A 7928-nucleotide genomic window follows, 5' to 3' on the forward strand; every position below is an offset into this window, starting at 1 on the left:
AATCACTGATAACAGCTCTCCTGTGTACAGCTATCACTGACTGACAGCTATCCCTGTATACACACTTACACAGAGAATGCTATTAATCACTGCTCTCTAAGCCTGGTGACAGAGAAGCCATAGAGAATTTTAATTTCTACAGCAGTCCAGTTGTATTTTCAGATCGGTGGCAAATATAATGGTAGAAAAACATTCATAGTACTATTTCAGGGAATTTCTAGTAACACACTTTTCCTTTGCTTAAAAAGGTCTTCCAGTCATAGAAAGTGATGTCATGTCACTATAATAGTCACCCATAAACCAAACGCCTGTGTATTACTTCATGGCGTTGTAGTTCACTAGGCTCCCAAACTCATATCCATATAGTCCATAGCAAATGCAAGAGGACGCTTCTAAATACTGCCTCACCAATCTCACTGGGATTAACCGCCAGTTTACGGTGGTCGGGCTTACAGACACAGGCAAGTCGGCCGACTTTCGATGTTTCTGTAACTGCCATTGTAGTGATTTTGGAGCTAAAAAAAACATAGCAGGACAAGCTGCACTGCTTCTGTTACTGCATAATATTCCACAGCAACCTCTAAAAGGATTACATATAACTTACCCGGGGTGAACCTATTCTATGCTTACCCCTTGCAAAATACACTAAACATACCACACATATATTATACATGCAAAAGAAAAGCAAATGTCTATAAATAATGAGGAATACTAATAATTGCAGTTTCCTGTCGTACAACACTGATACCTTTTTACTCATGGCTGTTGTGCAGCGCCACCTACTGGTGGCATTTGGCTTCTCTGAGAGACTGAAAATGATTTTGGCATTAGGTTTTGGCAGTAGTTATGGAAGAGGCACTTCTGCAACATTAACTGGGACCCCAAAAGCTGTGTCTAATAGGTCATCCAACCCATAAGGCCCAAACCATAGGCAAACACCATATCCTTCTTTCAGAAGAGAATGAAGGATTATTATCCTTAGGACAGGTCATCAATATCCGATCAGCGGGGTTCCGAAAACCAGGACCCCCGCCTATCAGCTGTATAAGGAGACGGTGCGCGCAGTGCACAAGTGCCATCTCCCGTCTCTCTTCCTGTTCACCGCCGCTGACTATGGCAAAGACCATAGACAGCAGCAGCGGACAGGAAGAGAGAAGGGAAACGGCACATGCACACTGAGTGCGCCGTCTCCTCATACGGCTGATCGGCGGGGGTGCCGGGTGTTGGACCTCTGCCGATCTGATATTGATGACCTATCCTGGGGATAGGTCAACAATATTAATAGCCCAGAGAACCCCTTTAATACCAGTGCGCCATCTGAGCAGTGCGCCAGTCTAATGCACAAATGTAGTGTATACCAACTGAAAAGAATGGCGCGGTATTAACCAAGCAGGAAGTGCTCAAACCCACATGCAGTTGTGCATATATATAGGGGAGCAGATCCTGCACTTGTGGCCCGTTGCTAATGATGATCCCCAGAAAAAAAGGCATACAATGGAGGATGACCGCAGCGAACCACAAGTACCACAATAGACATCCTACACAAGGTAGCAATTATGTGGATGTGATAATCAATATAACAATATAACAAAATATTAGCAAAGACAGGTGCACAGGCTCAGACATGTCCTACACCATAGGATATGTTGGCTAATCTCTCAATTTTAAAATCAGTTTGAAGGTTTAGTAAGACCGCAGAGTGCACCTGTCTTTGCAATTATTTTGTTATATTGATTATCACATCCACATAATTGCTATCTTATGTAGGTTGTCTATTGTGGTACTTGTGGTTCGCTGCAGGCATCCTCCACTGTATGCATTTTTGCTGGGGATCGTCATTAGAAACGGGCCACAAGTGCAGGATCTGCTCCCCTATATATATGCACAACTGCATGTGGGTTTGAAGCACCTCCTGCTAATGCCAACCTGTCTTCTTAGTTTGTATATATAGATTTCTGGAGGTGTATAAACTCCAATTTAAATATGCCTGCTTTCCATCTACAGGCTACATTTAGGTGCACCTGTGAGGCCTGGGCCTTATCAGCCAGTCTTGAGTGGGACTCGCAGACTCCTCCCTCCTCCCATTGCAAGCATGGTTACATGCTGGAGGTAACTGGTGAGTTGTTTGTGAGTCGGCCTCATGCTCCTGTAATTTGCCCACTGGATCCTGGTATTGCCCATATGGCCCAGGTAGGAGAGTGTAGGGTCCCGGGCTACTTGAGAAACCTTGGCGCGGTGCTCAGGCTCAGACATGTCCTACACCGTAGGACATGTTGGCTAATCTCTCAATTTTAAAATCAGTTTGAGGGTTTAGTAAGACCTCAGAGTGCACCTGTCTTTGTTATTATTTTGTTACAAATGTAGTGTACCCATATTCTTTTACCCCTTAGGCCCCATTCACATGACCGTATTTTTGGTTGGTATTTTTTGCGGATAGGATGTGGACCCATTCATCTCAATTGGTCCGCAAAAAATACAGACAACACATCGTGAGCTGCCTGCATCTGTATGTCCGTTCGGTAGCCCCGCAAAAAATATAAAACATGCAAAACGAACAAGAATAGGCATTTTTACAGTAGATCCGCCCAAAAAAAAAAACGGATGCAACGCGGACATCATACGGATGTCATCATCCTTATTTTTTGCAGACTGCAAATTACACAAGGTCGTGTGAATGCACCCTTAAGAGGGTTTCCTGGAATACTGATGTCTAGTCCTCTCCGGATAGGTCATCAATATCTGATTGATGGAGGTCCAATACCTTACACCCCCGCCGATCAACTGTTAGGAGAGGCCGCTGGGCTGCAGTACCAAGCACAGCCACTTTACAATATACTGCGCTGTGCTCGGTTTGCTGTGAGGAGGCCGCAGGACTCACAGGAGCAGCGCGGCCTCCTCAAACAGCTGACGGGTGGCACACCCCCACTAATCAGATATTTTACTCTGGGAGAGCACGGACAGTCATAAACCAGGCACAATAGCGGTGGGGCCAGCTCGGCATACCTTTTGTTTTGCATTTGCTTTTAATTTATATGCAAATGAGCAGTTAAGTGCAACAAGGGTGGGTCCAAGCTAAGGGTGCACCCTAGATCTGCGTCTTCCTCTGCCATCCTCTCTCTATACTTCCTTACTGACAGAACCAGGCACCTGCATTATCATTTCACCTGGTGCCTATGCCTTCCATCACAACATCGGGGCAGGCTCTTGGGCCGCGGCAAAGTGTTTTACTGCATATGGGCGGCACATGCTAAAAAGAAGAAAAAAAACTTCAGAAAAAAACAATAACATAAAACATCATTCCTGGTCTATGTTAACAAGCAGCCAGCACTTGACCACTGCAGCCAATCAGTGGCCTCAGCAGCCACGTGCTGAATTACTGCCATCACCAACAGGATTATAGGGGGAGCGGACAACCACTCTGATGCTGTGGATGCTAATGGCAGCAGGAGTGGAGCTCTAAATAATGATGTAGGGTGCCCAGACAAAAACACATTGCCCAGAGCCAGCCAAGCAGTGCCTTACAGCTGCCAGTTACTGCATACAGGGCACAGATAGTAAATATGGTGCCAATTTACTGCTATACATTAACAACCTAATGCCCACATAATGCCTATATGCGGCATACGTGCCAAGGTATTCTTCCCTCTAAGAATAGTGCCCGGAGGGTCTACGCTGCCCACCTACTGCCAACAGTTCCTGTCACAGAACGGCGCTCTCCCTCCTCCCTTCACTGCGTCGCAGAGCTGTGCTGCCCCCTAGTGGTGGATGACGTCACTGACGCCTTCCGGATGGATCGTTGTTTTCTGAATTTCTCCATGATCTCATTGCTAACAAACCTCACAAAAGGGGAACTGGGACTGATCCGCCGGCGCCACCCCTTCAAAAGATAGTTTAACCCGCTTAATGGCCGTATCGGATCATACCATTCGCCTGCAGGGACAGCAAGACCCGCAAATCTCCTCATAAAATAGGATAGCGTCACTTCACGTACTGCAACCAGCAAGAAAAAGAAATTCAGACTCCGCAAAAGACAGACTGGTACATTTCTAGTATTAAATAACAAAAGCAGCGTTCTGCTCGCAGCTGTGTTTCCGTAGTGTAGTGGTTATCACGTTCGCCTCACACGCGAAAGGTCCCCGGTTCGATCCCGGGCGGAAACACTTGTTTTAAAATCCTTCTTTATTTTCTTTCACGTTATATCAGTATTAGCATGAGTATTTTTTTATTTTATCCAACATGAAGTAAAAATGTCAAACATTAGGCCGAGGCTGCAGCTCCTATTGTTGTACAGTAGATGGCGCCCTCCAGGGGGCGGGTTTGCCTTCTATTTTTCATTTGTGCACCGAAAATCTGCAGTATTAGGCAAATGGATGAAATTTTAGATGTGGCAAAAATTTTCCTGCAAAGAAATCGAAATCGTGGGGCTGTCTTTTAACCCTTTACCTTGCGATTTTCCGTTTGTGTTTTTTTTTTTATTCGCGGCCTTCCTGGAGCCATAGCTTTTTTTATTTTTCTGCTCACAAACCTGAATAAGGGCTTGTTTTTTGTGGGAAATGTTGTACTTTTTAATGGCACCATTAAAGGGGTTGTCCGGGTTCAGAGCTGAACCCGGACATATGCCCATTTTCACCTAGGCAGCCCCCCTGACAGGAACATCGGAGTAGTTCATGCTCCGATGCTCTCCTTTGCCCTACGCTGAATCGCGCAGGGCAAAGGCATTTTCAGGAGAATCTGTGACGTACCAGGCTCTCCTTAGGGCTGCCAAGCGGTGAGCCCTGTGACGTCACCGGCACTGATGAGCGGGCTTTAGCGCTGCCCTAGCCTGTAAAACGGCTAGGCAGCACTAAAGCCAGTCCATCCTAGCCGGTGACGTCACCGAACACACTGCTGGGCAAGGGAGAGCATCGGAGCTAACATCAGGGGGGCTGCCTGGGTGAAAATATGGGTATGTCCGAGGTCCGCTCTGAACCCGGACAACCCCTTTAACTATTGCATACAGTGTAGTGGGAAGCTGGAAAAAAAATCCAAATGAGGTAGAATTGGAAACGAATGCAATTCTGCCACAGTTTTATGTGTTTTGTTTTTATGGCGTTCCCTATGTGGTAAATCAGACTTGTGCCCTTCATTCTACGGCTCAGTATAATTACAGTGATATCATTTTTCTACTGAAAAAAAATGTTTGGAAAAAATTCTAGAGAAAGGGGGTGATTTGAACTTTTATATATATTTTTTATATTTTTAACCCATTTAGGACACAGCCTTATTTCACCTTAAGGACCAGGCCGTTTTTTGCAAATCTGACCAGTGGTGATAACTTTAAAACGCTTTGACTTATTCAGGCCATTCTGAGACAGTTTTTTCGTCACATATTGTACTTCATGACACTGGTAAAATTAAGTCAAAAATAATAATTTTTATTTATAAAAAAATACCAAATTTACCCAAAATTTGTAAAAAAAAATAGCAAATTTACAAGTTTCAATTTCTCTACTTCTATAATACATAGTAATACCTCCAAAAATAGTTATTACTTTACATTCCCCATATGTCTAGTTTATGTTTGGATCATTTTGGGAATGATATTTTATTTTTGGGGGATGTTACAAGGCTTAGAAGTTTAGAAGCAAATCTTGAAATTTTTCAGAAATTTTCAAAAACCCAATTTTTAGGGACCAGTTCAGGTCTGAAGTCACTTTGCGAGGCTTACATAATAGAAACCACCCAAAAATGACCCCATTCTAGAAACTACACCCCTCAAGGTATTCAAAACTGATTTTACAAACTTTGTTAACCCTTTAGGTGTTCCACAAGAATTAATGGAAAATAGAGATACAATTTAAAAATTTCACTTTTTTGGCAGATTTTCCATTTTAATAAATTTTTTCCAGTTACAAAGCAAGGGTTAACATCCAAACCAAACTCAATATTTATGGCTCTGATTCCATAGTTTACAGAAACACCTCATATGTGGTCGTAAACCGCTGTACGGGCACACGGCAGGGCTCGGAAGGAAAAGAATGCCATACGGTTTTTGGAAGGCAGGTTTTGCTGGACAGTTTTTTTTGACACCATGTCCCATTTGAAGCCCCCCTGATGCACCCCTAGAGTAGAAACTCCATAAAAGTGACCCTATCTAAGAAACTACACCCCTCAAGGTATTCAAAACTGATTTTACTAACTTTGTTAACCCTTTAGGATTTCCACAAGAATTAATGGAAAATAGATACAATTTCCGAATTTTACTTTTTTGGCAGATTTTCCATTTTAATATTTTTTTTTACTTTTACAAAGCAAGGGTTAACAGCCAAACAAAACTCAAGATTTATGGCCCTGATTCTGTAGTTTACAGAAACACCCCATATGTGGTCGTAAACTACTGTACGGGCACACGGCAGGGCGCAGAAGGAAAGAAATGCCATACGGTTTTTGGAAGGCAGATTTTGCTGGACTGTTTTTTTTGACACCATGTCCCATTTGAAGCCCCCCTGATGCACCCCTAGAGTAGAAACTCAAAAAAAGTGACCCCATTTTAGAAACTACGGGATAGGGTGGAAGTTTTGTTGGTACTAGTTTAGGGTACATATGATTTTTGGTTGCTCTATATTACACTTTTTGTGAGGCAAGGTAACAAGAAATAGCTGTTTTGGCACCGTTTTTACTTTTTGTTATTTACAACATACAGTACAGACCAAAAGTTTGGACACACCTTCTCATTCAAAGAGTTTTCTTTATTTTCATGACTATGAAAATTGTAGATTTACACTGAAGGCATTAAAACTATGAATTAACACATGTGGAATTATATACATAACAAACAAGTGTGAAACAACTGAAAATATGTCATATTCTAGGTTCTTCCAAGTAGCCACCTTTTGCTTTGATTACTGCTTTGCACACTCTTGGTATTCTCTTGATGAGCTTCAAGAGGTAGTCCCCTGAAATGGTTTTCACTTCACAGGTGTGTCTGTCAGGTTTAATAAGTGGGATTTGTTGCCTTATAAATGGGGTTGGGACCATCAGTGGCGTTGAGGAGAAGTCAGGTGGATACACAGCTGATAGTCCTACTGAATAGACTGTTAGAATTTGTATTATGGCAAGAAAAAAGCAGCTAAGTAAAGAAAAACAAGTGGCCATCATTACTTTAAGAAATGAAGGTCAGTCAGTCAGCCGAAAAATTGGGAAAACTTTGAAAGTAAGGGCTATTTGACCATGAAGGAGAGTGATGGGGTGCTGCGCCAGATGACCTGGCCTCCACAGTCACCGGACCTGAACCCAATCGAGATGGTTTGGGGTGAGCTGGACCGCAGAGTAAAGGCGAAAGGGCCAACAAGTGCTAAGCATCTCTGGGAACTCCTTCAAGACTGTTGGAAGACCATTTCAGGGGACTACCTCTTGAAGCTCATCAAGAGAATGCCAAGAGTGTGCAAAGCAGTAATCAAAGCAAAAGGTGGCTACTTTGAAGAACCTAGAATATGACATATTTTCAGTTGTTTCACACTTGTTTGTTATGTATATAATTCCACATGTGTTAATTCATAGTTGTGATGCCTTCATAGTCATGAAAATAAAGAAAACTCTTTGATTGAGAAGGTGTGTCCAAACTTTTGGTCTGTACTGTACATCTGACAGGTTAGATCATTTGGTATTTTTATAGACCAGGTTGTCACGGACGCGGCGATACCTAATATGTATACTTTTTTTAATTTATGTAAGTTTTACACAATGATTCCTTTTTTTAAACAAATAAAATCATGTTTTAGTGTTTCCATAGTCTGAGAGCCATAATTTTTTCAGTTTTTGGGCGATTACCTTGGGTAGGGTATGATTTTTGCAGAATGAGATGACGGTTTTATTGGCACTATTTTGGGGTGCGTGTGACTTTTTGATCGCTTGCTATTACACTTTTTGTGATGTAAGGTGACAAAAAA

At 42.7% G+C, this 7928-nt stretch overlaps 1 non-coding gene across 1 annotated transcript; it reads left to right on the forward strand.

Moving 5' to 3' along the window:
- The first annotated feature begins 4087 nt into the window (after window positions 1-4087).
- TRNAV-CAC lies at window positions 4088-4160 on the forward strand. Its single transcript has one exon. It is a non-coding gene; the product is annotated as a tRNA-Val (tRNA).
- Window positions 4161-7928: the final 3768 nt, after the last annotated feature.

Source organism: Bufo bufo, chromosome 1 (assembly GCF_905171765.1).
Source record: "Bufo bufo chromosome 1, aBufBuf1.1, whole genome shotgun sequence".
Taxonomy (NCBI): Eukaryota; Metazoa; Chordata; class Amphibia; order Anura; family Bufonidae; genus Bufo; species Bufo bufo.